This window comes from Equus caballus, chromosome 17 (assembly GCF_041296265.1).
Source record: "Equus caballus isolate H_3958 breed thoroughbred chromosome 17, TB-T2T, whole genome shotgun sequence".
Classification (NCBI taxonomy): domain Eukaryota; kingdom Metazoa; phylum Chordata; class Mammalia; order Perissodactyla; family Equidae; genus Equus; species Equus caballus.
The window spans coordinates 5195314-5215767 of record NC_091700.1 but is presented as its reverse complement, the minus strand read 5'-3'; positions in this window follow the sequence as shown (position 1 = coordinate 5215767).

The window sequence follows — 20454 nt, the reverse complement described above, 5'->3', positions numbered from 1 at the left end:
TGCCCAAATCACCAGCCGGGTATGCCAGAACCACTTGGCGGACACTCCGGAATCATCTGCCGGACATGCCGGAACCAGCGCTCAGACACACCTGAACCACGTGTCGGAGACGCCGGAAGCACCTGCCGAGCATGCCGGAGCCACCTGCTCGACTCGCCAGAAACACCTGCCGGACACGCCAAAATGACCTGCCGGGTACGCCAGAACCACCTGGCGGACACTCCGAAATCACCTGTCGCTCATGCCAGAACCACCTCTAAGACGTGCCGGAAGCACGTGCCGGACACGCCGGAATCACCTACCGGACAGACCGGAACCACCTGCCGAGAACGCCGGAACCACCTGTTCGACTCGCTGGAACCACCTGCCGGACAGGCCAATATCAACTGCTGGCTATGCCAGAACCACCTGGGGGACGGTCCGGAATCGCCTGCCAGCCATGGCGGAACCACCTCTCAGACGTACCAGAACCACCTGCCGGAGAAGCTGGAAACACGTCCTGGACAGTCTGGAACCACCTGCCGGCCATGCCTGAACCACCTGCCAAGCACAACAGAACAACCTGCCAGTCACGCCAAAATCACCTGCGTGTTATGCCAGAACCACTTGGAGGACTCTCTGGGATGACCTGCCGGGCATGCCGGAACCACCTCTCAGACGTGCCAGAACCATGTGGCGGACAGTCCAGAATCACCTGTTGGGGATGCGCAACCACCGTTGAGACGTACCAGAACCACATGCCGTGCAGGCTGGAACCACCTACCGGACAGACCGGAATCACCTTTCGGGCATGCCGGAACCACCTGTCAGATGTGCCAGAAACACGTGCCGGAGACGCCGGAAGCACCTGCCAAGCACGTTGGAACCACCTGCTCAACTCGCCTGAACCACCTGCCGGACATGCCAAAATCACCTGCCGACTATGCCAGAACCACTTGGCGAACACTCCGGAATCACTTGCCGGGCATGCAGGAACCACCTCTCAGACATGCCAGAACCCCGTGCCAATGACCCCGGAAGCACCTGCCGAGCACGTCGCAACAAACTGCTCAACTCGCCTGAACCACCTGCCGGACACGCCAAAATCACCTGCCCGCTACACCAGCACCACTTCGGGGACAAGCTGGAATCACGTGAGGGGCATGCCGGCACAGCCTCTCAGACTGAACCTCGTGCCGGACACCACAGAACCACCTGCCGGACAGACAGGAACCACCTGCCGGACACGCCGGAACCACCGGCTCGACCCGCCGGAACGACTGCTGGACGTGCAAAATCACCTGCCGGCTACGCCGGAAACACTTGGCGAACACTCCGGAATCACCTGCCGGGCATGCCGGAACCACCTGTCAGATGTGCCAGAAACACGTGCCGGAGACGCCGGAAGCACCTGCCAAGCACGTTGGAACCATCTGCTCAACTCGCCTGAACCACCTGCCGGACGTGCCAAAATCACCTGCCGACTATGCCAGAACCACTTGGCGAACACTCCGGAATCACTTGCCGGGCATGCAGGAACCACCTCTCAGACATGCCAGAACCCCGTGCCAATGACCCCGGAAGCACCAGCCGAGCACGCCGGAACCTTCTGCTCGACTCGCCAGAACCACCTGCCGATCAAGCAAAAATCACCTGCCGGCTACGCCACAACCAGTTGGTGAACACTTTGGAATCACCTGCCAGGCTTGCTGGAACCACCTGCCGGTCATGCCAAAATCACCTGCCAACTAAGCCAGAACCGCTTGGCGGACACTGTGGAAACACCTGTCGGGCCGGCTGGAACCACATCTCAGACGTGCCAGAAACGTGTTCATGAGATGCTGGAACCACACCCCGAACAGACGGATACCACCTGCCAGAACCGACTGAACCACCTGCTGAGCACGCCGGAGACACCTGCTCGACTCACCGGTACCACCTCCCTGACACGCCAAAATCACCTGCTGGGTATGCCAGAACCACTTGGCGGACACTCCGGAATCATCTGCCTGACGTGCCGGAACCAGCTCTCAGACACACCAGAACCAAGTGCCGGAGACGCCGGAAGCACCTGCCGAGCATGCCGGAGCCACCTGCTGGACTCCCAGAAACACCTGCCGGACACGCCAAAGTCACCTGCCGGGTATGCCAGAACCACCTGGCGGACACTACGGAATCACCTGCCGCGCATGCCGGAACCACCTCTCAGACGTGTCGGAGGCACCTGCCAGACACGACGGAAACACCTACCGGACAGACCGGAACCACCTGCCAAGAACGCCGGAGCCACCTGTTCGACTCGCTGGAACCACCTGCCGGACAGGCCAATATCAACTGCTGGCTATGCCAGAACCACCTGGGGGACGGTCTGGAATCACCTGAGAGCCATGGCGGAACCACCTCTCACACGTACCAGAACAACCTTCCGGAGAAGCTGGAAACACGTCCTGGACAGTCTGGAACCACCTGCCGGCTAAGCCTGAACCACCGGCCAAGCACAACGGAACAACCTGCCAGACACGCCAAAATCACCTGCTGTGTATGCCAGAACCACTTGGCGGACACTCCGGAACATCTGCCGGACATGCCGGAACCAGCTTTCAGACACACCAGAACCAAGTGCCGGAGACGCCGGAAGCACCTGCCGAGCATGCCGGAGCCACCTGCTCGACTCGCCAGAAACACCTGCCGGACACGCCAAAATCACCTGCCGGGTATGCCAGAACCGCCAGGTGGACACTACGGAATCACCTGCCGCGCATGCCGGAAGCACGTGCCAGACACGCCGGAAACACCTACCGGACAGACCGGAACCACCTGCCGAGCACGCCGGAGCCACCTGTTCGACTCCCTGGAACCAACTGCCGGACAGGCCAATATCAACTGCTAGCTATGCCAGAAACACCTGTGGGACGGTCCGGAATCACCTGCCAGCCATGGCGGAACCACCTCTCAGACGTACCAGAACCACCTGCCGGAGAAGCTGGAAACACGTCCTGGACAGACTGGAACCACGTGACGGCCATGCCTGAACCACCTGCCGAGCACGGTGGAACCACCTGCCGGACACACCAAAATCACATGCGGGCTACGCCAGAACCACTTGGACGACTCTCCGAAATGACCTGCCGGGCATGTTGGAACCACCTCTCAGACGTGCCAGAAGCACGTGGCGGACAGTCCGGAATCACCTGTTGGGCATACGCAAACACCTCTGAGACGTACCAGAACCACGTGCCGTGCACGCCGGAACCACCTACCGGACAGACCGGAATCAACTTTTGGGCATGCCGGAACCACCAGTGAGGTGTGCCAGAAACACGTGCCGGAGACGCCGGAAGCACCTGCCTAGCACGTCGCAACCACCTGCTCAACTCGCCTGAACCATCTGCCGGACACGCCAAAATCACCTGCCCGCTACACCAGCACCACTTCGGGGACAAGCCGGAATCACGTGAGGGGCATGCCGGCACAGCCTCTCAGACTGAACCTCGTGCCGGACACCACAGAACCACCTGCCGGACAGACCGGAACCACCTGCCGGACACGCCGGTACCACCGGCTCGACCCGCCGGAACGACCGCTGGACATGCAAACTCACCTGCCGGCTACGCCGGAAACACTTGGCGAACACTCCGGAATCACCTGCCGGGCATGCCGGAACCACCTCTCAGATATGCCAGAACCACGTGCCAATGACCCCGTAAGCACCTGCCGAGCACGCCGGAACCACCTGCTCGACTCGCCAGAACGACCTGTCGGACACGCAAAAATCACCTGCCGGCTACGCCACAACCAGTCGGGGAACACTTCGGAATCAACTGCCGGGCTTGCTGGAACCACCTGCCGGTCATGCCAAAATCACCTGCCAACTATGCCAGTACCACTTGGCGGACACTGTGGAAACACCTGTCGGGCCGGCCGGAACCACATCTCAGACGTGCCAGAACCATGTGCATGAGATGCTGGAACCACACCCCGAACAGACGGAAAACACCTGCCAGACCCGTCTGAACAACCTGCCGAGCACGCTGGAGCCACCTGCTCGACTCGCCAGAACCACCTACCTGACATGCCCAAATCACCAGCCGGGTATGCCAGAACCACTTGGCGGACACTCCGGAATCATCTGCCGGACATGCCGGAACCAGCTCTCAGACACAGCAGAACCACGTGCCGGAGACGCCGGAAGCACCTGCCGAGCATGCCGGAGCCACCAGCTCGACTCGCCAGAAACACCTGCCGGACACGCCAAAATCACCTGCCGGGTACGCCAGAACCACCTGGCGGACACTCCGAAATCACCTGTCGCGCATGCCGGAACCACCTCTCAGACGTGCCGGAAGCACGTGCCGGAAACGCCGGAATCACCTACCGGACAGACCGGAACCACCTGACGAGCACGCCGGAGCCACCTGTTCGACTCGCTGGAACCACCTGCCGGACAGGCCAATATCAACTGCTGGCTATGCCAGAACCACCTGGGGGACGGTCCGGAATCACCTGCCAGCCCTGGCGGAACCACCTCTCAGACGTACCAGAACCACCTGCCGGAGAAGCTGGAAACACGTACTGGACAGTCTGGAACCACCTGCCGGCCAAGCCTGAACCACCTGCCAAGCACAACGGAACAACCTGCCAGACACGCCAAAATCACCTGCGTGTTATGCCAGAACCACTTGGAGGACTCTCTGGGATGACCTGCCGGGCATGCCGGAACCACCTCTCAGACGTGCCAGAACCATGTGGCGGACAGTCCAGAATCACCTGTTGGGCATGCGCAACCACCGTTGAGACGTACCAGAACCACATGCCGTGCAGGCTGGAACCACCTACCGGACAGACCGGAATCACATTTCGGGCATGCCGGAACCACCTGTCAGATGTGCCAGAAACACGTGCCGGAGACGCCGGAAGCACCTGCCAAGCACGTTGGAACCATCTGCTCAACTCGCCTGAACCACCAGCCGGACATGCCAAAATCACCTGCCGACTATGCCAGAACCACTTGGCGAACACTCCGGAATCACTTGCCGGGCATGCAGGAACCACCTCTCAGAAATGCCAGAACCCCGTGCCAATGACCCCGGAAGTACCAGCCGAGCACGCCGGAACCACCTGCTCGACTCGCCAGAACCACCTGCCGATCACGCAAAAATCACCTGCCGGCTACGCCACAACCAGTTGGTGAACACTTTGGAATCACCTGCCAGGCTTGCTGGAACCACCTGCCAGTCATGCCAAAATCACCTGCCAACTACGCCAGAACCGCTTGGCGGACACTGCGGAAACACCTGTCGGGCCGGCCGGAACCACATCTCAGACGTGCCAGAAACGTGTTCATGAGATGCTGGAACCACACCCCGAACAGACGGATACCACCTGCCAGAACCGCCTGAACCACCTGCTGAGCACGCCGGAAACACCTGCTCGACTCACCGGTACCACCTCCCTGACACGCCAAAATCACCTGCTGGGTATGCCAGAACCACTTGGCGGACACTCCGGAATCATCTGCCGGACATGCCGGAACCAGCTCTCAGACACACCAGAACCACGTGCCGGACACGCCGGAATCACCTACCGGACAGACCGGAACCTCCTGCTGAGCACGCCGGAGCCACCTGTTCGACTCGCTGGAACCACCTGCCGGACAGGCCAATATCAACTGCTGGCTATGCCAGAACCACCTGGGGGACGGTCTGGAATCACCTGCCAGCCATGGCGGAACCACCTCTCAGACGTACCAGAACCACCTGCCGGAGAAGCTGGAAACACTTTGTGGAGAGTCTGGAACCACCTGCCGGCCAAGCCTGAACCACCTGCCAAGCACTACGGAACAACCTGCCAGACACGCCAAAATCACCTGCGTGTTATGCCAGAACCACTTGGAGGACTCAATGGGATGACCTGCCGGGCATGCCGGAACCACCTCTCAGACGTGCCAGAACCATGTGGCGGACAGTCCGGAATCACCTGTTGGGCATGCGCAACCACCTCTGAGACGTACCAGAACCACATGCCGTGCAGGCTGGAACCACCTACCGGACAGACCGGAATCACCTTTCGGGCATGCCGGAACCACCTGTCAGATGTGCCAGAAACACGTGCCGGAGACGCCGGAAGCACCTGCCAAGCACGTTGGAACCACCTGCTCAACTCGCCTGAACCACCTGCCGGACATGCCAAAATCACCTGCCGACTATGCCAGAACCACTTGGCGAACACTCCGGAAACACTTGCCGGGCATGCAGGAAGCACCTCCATGACATGCCAGAACCCCGTGTCAATGACCCCGGAAGCACCAGCCGAGCATGCCGGAACCACCTGCTCAACTCGCCTGAACCACCTGCCGGACACGCCAAAATCACCTGCCCGGTACACCAGCACCACTTCGGGGACAAGCTGGAATCACGTGAGGGGCATGCCGGCACAGCCTCTCAGACTGAACCTCGTGCCGGACACCACAGACCACCTGCCGGACAGACCGGAACCACCTGCCGGACACGCCGGAACCACCGGCTCGACCCGCCGGAACGACCGCTGGACGTGCAAAATCACCTGCCGGCTACGCCGGAAACACTTGGCGAACACTCCGGAATCACCTGCCGGGCATGCCGGAACCACCTCTCAGATATGCCAGAACCACGTGCCAATGACCCCGGAAGCACCTGCCGAGCACGCCGGAACCACCTGCTCGACTCGCCAGAACCACCTGCCGGACACGCAAAAATCACCTGCCGGCCACGCCACAACCAGTTGGGGAACACTTCGGAATCACCTGCCGGGCTTGCTGGAACCACCTGCCGGTCATGCCAAAATCACCTGCCAACTACGCCAGTACCACTTGGCGGACACTGTGGAAACACCTGTCGGGCCGGCCGGAACCACATCTCAGACGTGCCAGAAACATGTGCATGAGATGCTGGAACCACACCCCGAACAGACGGAAAACACCTGCCAGAACCGCCTGAACCACCTGCTGAGCACGCCGGAAACACCTGCTCGACTCACCGGTACCACCTCCCTGACACGCCAAAATCACCTGCTGGGTATGCCAGAACCACTTGGTGGACACTCCGGAATCATCTGCCGGACGTGCCGGAACCAGCTCTCAGACACACCAGAACCAAGTGCCGGAGACGCCGGAAGCACCTGCCGAGCATGCCGGAGCCACCTGCTCGACTCGCCAGAAACACCTGCCGGACACGCAAAAATCACCTGCCGGGTACGCCACAACCACCTGGCGGACACTACGGAATCACCTGCCGTGCATGCCGGAACCACCTCTCAGACGTGCCGGAAGCACGTGCCAGACACGCCGGAAACACCTACCGGACAGACCGGAACCACCTGCCAAGAACGCCGGAGCAACCTGTTCGACTCGCTGGAACCACCTGCCGGACAGGCCAATATCAACTGCTGGGTATGCCAGAACCACCTGGGGGACAGTCCGGGATCACCTGCCAGCCATGGCGGTACCACATCTCAGACGTACCAGAACCACCTGCCGGAGAAGCTGGAAACACGTCCTGGACAGACTGGAACCACGTGACGGCCATGCCTGAACCACCTGCCGAGCACGGCGGAATCACCTGCCGGACACACAAAAATCACCTGCCGGCTACGCCACAACCAGTTGGGGAACACTTCGGAATCACCTGCCGGGCTTGCTGGAACCACCTGCCGGTCATGCCAAAATCACCTGCCAACTACGCCAGTACCACTTGGGGGACACTGTGGAAACACCTGTCGGGCCGGCTGGAACCAGATCTCAGACGTGCCAGAACCATGTGCATGAGATGCTGGAACCACACCCCGAACAGACGGAAAACACCTGCCAGACCCGTCTGAACAACCTGCCGAGCACGCCGGAGGCACCTGCTCGACTCGCCGGAACCACCTACCTGACATGCCCAAATCACCAGCCGGGTATGCCAGAACCACTTGGCGGACACTCCGGAATCATCTGCCGGACATGCCGGAACCAGCTCTCAGACACACCAGAACCACGTGCCGGACACGATGGAATCACCTACCGGACAGACCGGAACCACCTGCTGAGCACGCCGGAGCCACCTGTTCGACTCGCCGGAACCACATGCCGGACAGGCCAATATCATCTGCTGGCTATGCCAGAACCACCTGGGGGACGGTCCGGAATCACCTGCCAGCCCTGGCGGAACCACCTCTCAGACGTACCAGAACCACCTGCCGGAGAAGCTGGAAACACGTCCTGGACAGTCTGGAACCACCTGCCGGCCAAGCCTGAACCACCTGCCAAGCACAACGGAACAACCTGCCAGACACGCCAAAATCACCTGCGTGTTATGCCAGAACCACTTGGAGGACTCTCTGGGATGACCTGCCGGGCATGCCGGAACCACCTCTCAGACGTGCCAGAACCATGTGGCGGACAGTCCGGAATCACCTGTTGGGCATGTGCAACCACATCTGAGACGTACCAGGACCACATGCCGTGCAGGCTGGAACCACCTACCGGACAGACCGGAATCACCTTTCGGACATGCCGGAATCACCTGTCAGATGTGCCAGAAACACGTGCCGGAGACGCCGGAAGCACCTGCCAAACACGTTGGAACCACCTGCTCAACTCGCCTGAACCACCTGCCGGACATGCCAAAATCACCTGCCGACTATGCCAGAACCACTTGGCGAACACTCCGGAATCACTTGCCGGGCATGCAGGAACCACCTCTCAGACATGCCAGAACCCCGTGCCAATGACCCCGGAAGCACCAGCCGAGCACGCCGGAACCACCTGCTCGACTCGCCAGAACCACCTGCCGATCACGCAAAAATCACCTGCCGGCTACGCCACAACCAGTTGGTGAACACTTTGGAATCAGCTGCCAGGCTTGCTGGAACCACCTGCCAGTCATGCCAAAATCACCTGCCAACTACGCCAGAACCGCTTGGCGGACACTGCGGAAACACCTGTCGGGCCGACTGGAACCACATCTCAGACGTGCCAGAAACGTGTTCATGAGATGCTGGAACCACACCCCGAACAGACAGATACCACCTGCCAGAACCGCCTGAACCAACTGCCGAGCACGCCAGAACCACCTGCTCGACTCACCGGTACCACCTCCCTGACATGCCAAAATCACCTGCTGGGTATGCCAGAACCACTTGGCGGACACTCCGGAATCATCTGCCGGACATGCCGGAACCAGCTCTCAGACACACCAGAACCAAGTGCCGGAGACGCCGGAAGCACCTGCCGAGCATGCCGGAGCCACCTGCTGGACTCCCAGAAACACCTGCCGGACACGCCAAAATCACCTGCCGGGTATGCCAGAACCACCTGGCGGACACTACGGAATCACCTGCCAGCCATGGCGGAACCACCTCTGAGACGTGCCGGAAGCACGTGCCAGACACGCCGGAAACACCTACCGGACAGACCGGAACCACCTGCCAAGAACGCCGGAGCCACCTGTTCGACTCGCTGGAACCACCTGCCGGACAGGCCAATATCAACTGCTGGCTATGCCAGAACCACCTGGGGGACAGTCCGGGATCACCTACCAGCCATGGCGGAACCACCTCTGAGACGTACCAGAAGCACCTGCCGGAGAAGCTGGAAACACGTCCTGGACAGACTGGAACCACGTGACGGCCATGCCTGAACCACCTGCCGAGCACGGCGGAACCACCTGCCGGACACGCCAAAATCACCTGCGGGCTACGCCAGAACCACTTGGACGACTCTCCGAAATGACCTGCCGGGCATGTTGGAACCACCACTCAGACGTGCCAGAAGCACGTGGCGGACAGTCTGGAATCACCTGTTGGGCATACGCAACCACCTCTTACACGTACGAGAACCACGTGCCGTGCACGCCGGAACCACCTACCGGACAGACCGGAATCAAATTTTGGGCATGCCAGAACCACCAGTCAGATGTGCCAGAAACACATGCCGGAGACGCCGGAAGCACCTGTCGAGCACGTCGCAACCACCTGCTCAACTCGCCTGAACCACCTGCCGGACACGCCAAAATCACCTGCCCGCTACACCAGCACCACTTCGGGGACAAGCCGGAATCACGTGAGGGGCATGCCGGCACAGCCTCTCAGACTGAACCTCGTGCCGGACACCACAGAACCACCTGCCGGACAGACCGGAACCACCTGCCGGACACGCCGGAAACACCGGCTCGACCCGCCGGAACGACCGCTGGACATGCAAACTCACCTGCCGGCTACGCCGGAAACACTTGGCGAACAATCCGGAATCACCTGCCGGGCATGCCGGAACCACCTCTCAGATATGCCAGAACCACGTGCCAATGACCCCGGAAGCACCTGCCGAGCACGCCGGAACCACCTGCTAAACTCGCCAGAACCACCTGCCGGACACGCAAAAATCACCTGCCGGCTATGCCACGACCAGTTGGGGAACACTTCGGAATCACATGCCGGGCTTGCTGGAACAACCTGCCGGTCATGCCAAAATCACCTGCCAACTACGCCAGTACCACTTGGCGGACACTCCGGAATCATCTGCCGGACATGCCGGAACCAGATCTCAGACACACCAGAACCACGTGCCGGAGACGCCGGAAGCACCTGCCGAGCATGCCGGAGCCACCTGCTCGACTCGCCAGAAACACCTGCCGGACACGCCAAAATCACCTGCAGGGTAGGCCACAACCACCTGGCGGACACTACGGAATCACCAGCCGCGCATGCCGGAACCACCTCTCAGACGTGCCGGAAGCACGTGCCAGACACGCCGGAAACACCTACCGGACAGACCGGAACCACCTGCCAAGAACGCCGGAGCCACCTGTTCGACTCGCTGGAACCACCTGCCGGACAGGCCAATATCAACTGCTGGCTATGCCAAAACCACCTGGGGGACGGTCCGGGATCACCTGCCAGCCATGGCGGAACCACCTCTCAGACGCACCAGAACCACCTGCCGGAGAACCTGGAAACACGTCCTGGACAGACTGGAACCACGTGACGGCCATGCCTGAACCACCTGCCGAGCACGGCGGAACCACCTGCCGGACACGCCAAAATCACGTGCGGGCTACGCCAGAACCACTTGGACGACTCTCCGAAATGACCTGCCGGGCATGTTGGAACCACCTCTCAGACGTGCCAGAAGCACGTGGCGGACAGTCCGGAATCACCTGTTGGGCATACGCAACCACCTCTGACACGTACCAGAACCACGTGCCGTGCACGCCGGAACCACCTACCGGACAGACCGGAATCAAATTTTGGTCATGCCGGAACCACCAGTCAGATGTGCCAGAAACACATGCCGGAGACGCCGGAAGCACCTGTCGAGCACGTCGCAACCACCTGCTCAACTCGCCTGAACCACCTGCCGGACACGCCAAAATCACCTGCCCGCTACACCAGCACTTCGGGGACAAGCCGGAATCACGTGAGGGGCATGCCGGCACAGCCTCTCAGACTGAACCTCGTGCCGGACACCACAGAACCACCTGCCGGACAGACCGGAACCACCTGCCGGACCCGCCGGAACCACCGGCTCGACCCGCCGGAACGACCGCTGGACATGCACACTCACCTGCCGGCTACGCCGGAAACACTTGGCGAACACTCCGGAATCACCTGCCGGGCATGCAGGAACCACCTCTCAGATATGCCAGAACCACGTGCCAATGACCCCGGAAGCACCTGCCGAGCACGCCGGAACCACCTGCTCGACTCGCCAGAACCACCTGCCGGACACGCAGAAATCACCTGCCGGCTACGCCACAACCAGTTGGGGAACACTTCGGAATCACCTGCCGGGCTTGCTGGAACCACCTGCCGGTCATGCCAAAATCACCTGCCAACTACGCCAGTACCACTTGGCGGACACTGTGGAAACACCTGTCGGGCCGGCCGGAACCACATCTCAGACGTGCCAGAACCATGTGCATGAGATGCTGGAACCACACCACGCACAGACGGAAAACACCTGCCAGACCCGTCTGAACAACCTGCCGAGCACGCCGGAGCCACCTGCTCGACTCGCCAGAACCACCTACCTGACATGCCAAAATCACCGGCCGGGCATGCCAGAACCACTTGGCGGACACTCCGGAATCATCTGTCGGACATGCCGGAACCAGATCTCAGACACACCAGAACCACGTGCCGGAGACGCCGGAAGCACCTGCCGAGCATGCCAGAGCCACCTGCTCGTCTCGCCAGAAACACCTGCCGGACACCCCAAAATCACCTGCCGGGTACGCCAGAACCACCTGGCGGACACTCCGAAATCACCTGTCGCGCATGCCGGAACCACCTCTCAGACGTGCCGGAAGCACGTGCCAGACATGCCGGAATCACCTACCGGACAGACTGGAACCAACAGCCGAGCACGCCGGAGCCACCTGCTCGACTCGCCAGAAACACCTGCCGGACACGCCAAAATCACCTGCAGGGTAGGCCACAACCACCTGGCGGACACTAAGGAATCACCTGCCGCGCATGCCGGAACCACCTCTCAGACGTGCCGGAAGCACGTGCCAGACACGCCGGAAACACCTACCGGACAGACCGGAACCACCTGCCAAGAACGCCGGAGCAACCTGTTCGACTCGCTGGAACCACCTGCCGGACAGGCCAATATCAACTGCTGGCTATGCCAGAACCACCTGGGGGACAGTCCAGGATCACCTGCCAGCCATGGCGGAACCACCTCTCAGACGTACCAGAACCACCTGCCGGAGAAGCTGGAAACTCGTCCTGGACAGTCTGGAACCACCTGCCGGCCAAGCACAACGGAACAACCTGCCAGACAGGCCAAAATCACCTGCGTGTTATGCCAGAACCACTTGGAGGACTCTCTGGGATGACCTGCCGGGCACGCCGGAACCACCTCTCAGACGTGCCAGAACCATGTGGCGGACAGTCCGGAATCACCTGTTGGGCATGCGCAACCACCTCTGAGACGTACCAGAACCACATGCTGTGCAGGCTGGAACCACCTACAGGACAGACCGGAATCACCTTTCGTGCATGCCGGAACCACCTGTCAGATGTGCCAGAAACACGTGCCGGAGACGCCGGAAGCACCTGCCGAGCACGTCGCAACCACCTGCTCAACTCGCCTGAACCACCTGCCGGACACGCCAAAATCACCTGCCCGCTACACCAGCACCACTTCGGGGACAAGCCGGAATCACGTGAGGGGCATGCCGGCACAGCCTCTCAGACTGAACCTCGTGCCGGACACCACAGAACCACCTGCCGGACAGACCGGAACCACCTGCCGGACACGCCGGAACCACCGGCTCGACCCGCCGGAACGACCGCTGGACATGCAAACTCACCTGCCGGCTACGCCGGAAACACTTGGCGAACACTCCGGAATCACCTGCCGGGCATGCCGGAACCACCTCTCAGATATGCCAGAACCACGTGCCAATGACCCCGGAAGCACCTGCCGAGCACGCCGGAACCACCTGCTCGACTCGCCAGAACCACCTGCCGGACACGCAGAAATCACCTGCCGGCTACGCCACAACCAGTTGGGGAACACTTCGGAATCACCTGCCGGGCTTGCTGGAACCACCTGCCGGTCATGCCAAAATCACCTGCCAACTACGCCAGTACCACTTGGCGGACACTGTGGAAACACCTGTCGGGCCGGCCGGAACCACATCTCAGACGTGCCAGAACCATGTGCATTAGATGCTGGAACCACACCCCGAACCGACGGAAAACACCTGCCAGACCCGTCTGAACAACCTGCCGAGCACCTACCTGACATGCCCAAATCACCAGCCGGGTATGCCAGAACCACTTGGCGGACACTCCGGAATCATCTGCCGGACATGCCGGAACCAGCTCTCAGACACACCAGAACCACGTGCCGGAGACGCCGTAAGCACCTGCCGAGCATGCCGGAGCCACCTGCTCGACTCGCCGGAAACACCAGCCGATCATTCAAAAATCACCTGCCGGCTACGCCACAACCATTTGGTGAACACTTTGGAATCACCTGCCAGGCTTGCTGGAACCACCTGCCGGTCATGCCAAAATCACCTGACAACTACGCCAGAACCGCTTGGCGGACACTGCGGAAACACGTGTCGGGCCGGCTGGAACCACATCTCAGACGTGCCAGAAACGTGTTCATGAGATGCTGGAACCACACCCCGAACAGACGGATACCACCTGCCAGAACCGCCTGAACCACCTGCCGAGCACGCCGGAACCACCTGCTCGACTCACCGGTACCACCTCCCTGACACGCCAAAATCACCTGCTGGGTATGCCAGAACCACTTGGCGGACACTCCGGAATCATCTGCCGGACATGCCGGAACCAGCTCGCAGACACACCAGAACCAAGTGCCGGAGACGCCGGAAGCACCTGCCGAGCATGCCGGAGCCACCTGCTCGACTCGCCAGAAACACCTGCCGGAGACGCCAAAATCACCTGCCGGGTATTCCAGAACCACCTGGCGGACACTACGGAATCACCTGCCGCGCATGCCGGAAGCACGTGCCAGACACGCCGGAAACACGTGCCGGACACGCAGGAATCACCTACGGGACAGACCGGAAACACCTGCCGAGCACGCCGGAGCCACCTGTTCGACTCGCTGGAACCACCTGCCGGACAGGCCAATATCAACTGCTGGCTATGCCAGAACCACCTGGGGGACAGTCAGGGATCACCTGCCAGCCATGGCGGAACCACCTCTCAGACGTACCAGAACCACCTGCCGGAGAAGCTGGAAACACGTCCTGGACAGACTGGAACCACGTGACGGCCATGCCTGAACCACCTGCCGAGCACGGCGGAACCACCTGCCGGACACGCCAAAATCACCTGCGGGCTACGCCAGAACCACTTGGACGACTCTCCGAAATGACCTGCCGGGCATGTTGGAACCACCTCTCAGACGTGCCAGAAGCACTTGGCGAACACTCCGGAATCACCTGCCGTGCATGCCGGAACCACCTCTCAGATATGCCAGAACCACGTGCCAATGACCCCGGAAGCACCTGCCGAGCACGCCGGAACCACCTGCTCGACTCGCCAGAACCACCTGCCGGACACGCAGAAATCACCTGCCGGCTACGCCACAACCAGTTGGGGAACACTTCGGAATCACCTGCCGGGCTTGCTGGAACCACCTGCCGGTCATGCCAAAATCACCTGCCAACTACGCCAGTACCACTTGGCGGACACTGTGGAAACACCTGTCGGGCCGGCCGGAACCACATCTCAGACGTGCCAGAACCATGTGCATGAGATGCTGGAACCACACCCCGAACCGACGGAAAACACCTGCCAGACCCGTCTGATCAACCTGCCGAGCACCTACCTGACATGCCCAAATCACCAGCCGGGTATGCCAGAACCACTTGGCGGACACTCCGGAATCATCTGCCGGACATGCCGGAACCAGCTCTCAGACACAGCAGAACCACGTGCCGGAGACGCCGGAAGCACCTGCCGAGCATGCCGGAGCCACCAGCTCGACTCGCCAGAAACACCTGCCGGACACGCCAAAATCACCTGCCGGGTACGCCAGAACCACCTGGCGGACACTCCGCAATCACCTGTCGCGCATGCCAGAACCACCTCTCAGACGTGCCGGAAGCACGTGCCGGACACGCCGGATCACCTACCGGACAGACCGGAACCACCTGCCAAGAACGCCGGAGCCACCTGTTCGACTCGCTGGAACCACCTGCCGGACAGGCCAATATCAACTGCTGGCTATGCCAGAACCACCTGGGGGACAGTCCGGGATCACCTGCCAGTCATGGCGGAACCACCTCTCAGACGTACCAGAACCACCTGCCGGAGAAGCTGGAAACTCGTCCTGGACAGTCTGGAACCACCTGCCGGCCAAGCACAACGGAACAACCTGCCAGACAGGCCAAAATCACCTGCGTGTTATGCCAGAACCACTTGGAGGACTCTCTGGGATGACCTGCCGGGCACGCCGGAACCACCTCTCAGACGTGCCAGAACCATGTGGCGGACAGTCCGGAATCACCTGTTGGGCATGCGCAACCACCTCTGAGACGTACCAGAACCACATGCTGTGCAGGCTGGAACCACCTACAGGACAGACCGGAATCACCTTTCGTGCATGCCGGAACCACCTGTCAGATGTGCCAGAAACACGTGCCGGAGACGCCGGAAGCACCTGCCGAGCACGTCGCAACCACCTGCTCAACTCGCCTGAACCACCTGCCGGACACGCCAAAATCACCTGCCCGCTACACCAGCACCACTTCGGGGACAAGCCGGAATCACGTGAGGGGCATGCCGGCACAGCCTCTCAGACTGAACCTCGTGCCGGACACCACAGAACCACCTGCCGGACAGACCGGAACCACCTGCCGGACACGCCGGAACCACCGGCTCGACCCGCCGGAACGACCGCTGGACATGCAAACTCACCTGCCGGCTACGCCGGAAACACTTGGCGAACACTCCGGAATCACCTGCCGGGCATGCCGGAACCACCTCTCAGATATGCCAGAACCACGTGCCAATGACCCCGGAAGCACCTGCCGAGCACGCCGGAACCACCTGCTCGACTCGCCAGAACCACCTGCCGGACACGCAGAAATCACCTGCCGGCTACGCCACAACCAGTTGGGGAACACTTCGGAATCACCTGCCGGGCTTGCTGGAACCACCTGCCGGTCATGCCAAAATCACCTGCCAACTACGCCAGTACCACTTGGCGGACACTGTGGAAACACCTGTCGGGCCGGCCGGAACCACATCTCAGACGTGCCAGAACCATGTGCATGAGATGCTGGAACCACACCCCGAACCGACGGAAAACACCTGCCAGACCCGTCTGAACAACCTGCCGAGCACCTACCTGACATGCCCAAATCACCAGCCGGGTACGCCAGAACCACTTGGCGGACACTCCGGAATCATCTGTCGGACATGCCGGAACCAGCTCTCAGACACACCAGAACCACGTGCCGGAGACGCCGTAAGCACCTGCCGAGCATGCCGGAGCCACCTGCTCGACTCGCCGGAAACACCAGCCGATCATTCAAAAATCACCTGCCGGCTACGCCACAACCATTTGGTGAACACTTTGGAATCACCTGCCAGGCTTGCTGGAACCACCTGCCGGTCATGCCAAAATCACCTGACAACTACGCCAGAACCGCTTGGTGGACACTGCGGAAACACGTGTCGGGCCGGCTGGAACCACATCTCAGACGTGCCAGAAACGTGTTCATGAGATGCTGGAACCACACCCCGAACAGACGGATACCACCTGCCAGAACCGCCTGAACCACCTGCCGAGCACGCCGGAACCACCTGCTCGACTCACCGGTACCACCTCCCTGACACGCCAAAATCACCTGCTGGGTATGCCAGAACCACTTGGCGGACACTCCGGAATCATCTGCCGGACATGCCGGAACCAGCTCTCAGACACACCAGAACCAAGTGCCGGAGACGCCGGAAGCACCTCCCGAGCATGCCGGAGCCACCTGCTCGACTCGCCAGAAACACCTGCCGGAGACGCCAAAATCACCTGCCGGGTATTCCAGAACCACCTGGCGGACACTACGGAATCACCTGCCGCGCATGCCGGAAGCACGTGCCAGACACGCCGGAAACACGTGCCGGACACGCAGGAATCACCCACGGGACAGACCGGAAACACCTGCCGAGCACGCCGCAGCCACCTGTTCGACTCGCTGGAACCACCTGCCGGACAGGCCAATATCAACTGCTGGCTATGCCAGAACCACCTGGGGGACAGTCAGGGATCACCTGCCAGCCATGGCGGAACCACCTCTCAGACGTACCAGAACCACCTGCCGGAGAAGCTGGAAACACGTCCTGGACAGACTGGAACCACGTGACGGCCATGCCTGAACCACCTGCCGAGCACGGCGGAACCATCTGCCGGACACGCCAAAATCACCTGCGGGCTACGCCAGAACCACTTGGACGACTCTCCGAAATGACCTACCGGGCATGTTGGAACCACCTCTCAGACGTGCCAGAAGCACTTGGCGAACACTCCGGAATCACCTGCCGTGCATGCCGGAACCACCTCTCAGATATGCCAGAACCACGTGCCAATGACCCCGGAAGCACCTGCCGAGCACGCCGGAACCACCTGCTCGACTCGCCAGAACCACCTGCCGGACACGCAGAAATCACCTGCCGGCTACGCCACAACCAGTCGGGGAACACTTCGGAATCACCTGCCGGGCTTGCTGGAACCACCTGCCGGTCATGCCAAAATCACCTGCCAACTACGCCAGTACCACTTGGCGGACACTGTGGAAACACCTGTCGGGCCGGCCGGAACCACATCTCAGACGTGCCAGAACCATGTGCATGAGATGCTGGAACCACACCCCGAACAGACGGAAAACACCTGCCAGACCCGTCTGAACAACCTGCCGAGCACCTACCTGACATGCCCAAATCACCAGCCGGGTATGCCAGAACCACTTGGCGGACACTCCGGAATCATCTGCCGGACATGCCGGAACCAGCTCTCAGACACAGCAGAACCACGTGCCGGAGACGCCGGAAGCACCTGCCGAGCATGCCGGAGCCACCAGCTCGACTCGCCAGAAACACCTGCCGGACACGCCAAAATCACCTGCCGGGTACGCCAGAACCACCTGGCGGACACTCCGCAATCACCTGTCGCGCATGCCAGAACCACCTCTCAGACGTGCCGGAAGCACGTGCCGGACACGCCGGATCACCTACCGGACAGACCGGAACCACCTGCCGAGCACGCCGGAGACACCTGTTCGACTCGCTGGAACAACCTGACGGACAGGCCTATATCAACGTCTGGCTATGCCAGAACCACCTGGGGGACAGTCCGGGATCACCTGCCAGCCATGGCGGAACCACCTCTCAGACGTACCAGAACCACCTGCCGGAGAAGCTGGAAACACGTCCTGGACAGACTGGAAACACGTGACGGCCATGCCTGAACCACCTGCCGAGCACGGCGGAACCACCTGCCGGACACGCCAAAATCACCTGCGGGCTACGCCAGAACCACTTGGACGACTCTCCGAAATGACCTGCCGGGCATGTTGGAACCACCACTCAGACGTGCCAGAAGCACGTGGCGGACAGTCTGGAATCACCTGTTGGGCATACGCAACCACCTCTTACACGTACGAGAACCACGTGCCGTGCACGCCGGAACCACCTACCGGACAGACCGGAATCAAATTTTGGGCATGCCGGAACCACCAGTCAGATGTGCCAGAAACACATGCCGGAGACGCCGGAAGCACCTGTCGAGCACGTCGCAACCACCTGCTCAACTCGCCTGAACCACCTGCCGGACACACCAAAATCACCTGCCCGCTACACCAGCACCACTTCGGGGACAAGCCGGAATCACGTGAGGGGCATGCCGGCACAGCCTCTCAGACTGAACCTCGTGCCGGACACCACAGAACCACCTGCCGGACAGACCGGAACCACCTGCCGGACACGCCGGAAACACCGGCTCGACCCGCCGGAACGACCGCTGGACATGCAAACTCACCTGCCGGCTACGCCGGAAACACTTGGCGAACAATCCGGAATCACCTGCCGGGCATGCCGGAACCACCTCTCAGATATGCCAGAACCACGTGCCAATGACCCCGGAAGCACCTGCCGAGCACGCCGGAACCACCTGCTAAACTCGCCAGAACCACCTGCCGGACACGCAAAAATCACCTGCCGGCTATGCCACGACCAGTTGGGGAACACATCGGAATCACATGCCGGGCTTGCTGGAACAACCTGCCGGTCATGCCAAAATCACCTGCCAACTACGCCAGTACCACTTGGCGGACACTCCGGAATCATCTGCCGGACATGCCGGAACCAGATCTCAGACACACCAGAACCACGTGCCGGAGACGCCGGAAGCACCTGCCGAGCATGCCGGAGCCACCTGCTCGACTCGCCAGAAACACCTGCCGGACATGCCAAAATCACCTGCCGGGTACGCCAGAACCACCTGGCGGACACTCCGAAATCACCTGTCGCGCATGCCGGAACCACCTCTCAGACGTGCCGGAAGCACGTGCCGGACACGCCGGAATCACCTACCGGACAGACCGGAACCACCTGCCGAGCACGCCGGAGCCACCTGTTCGACTCGCTGGAACCACCTGCCGGACAGGCCAATATCAACTGCTGGGTATGCCAGAACCACCTGGGGGACGGTCCGGAATCACATGCCAGCCATGGCGGAACCACCTCTCAGACGTACCAGAACCACCTGCCGGAGAAGCTGGAAACACGTCCTGGACAGTCTGGAAACACCTGCCGGCCAAGCCTGAACCACCTGCCAAGCACAACGGAACAACCTGCCAGACACGCCAAAATCACCTGCGTGTTATGCCAGAACCACTTGGAGGACTCTCTGGGATGACCTGCCGGGCATGCCGGAACCACCTCTCAGACGTGCCAGAACCATGTGGC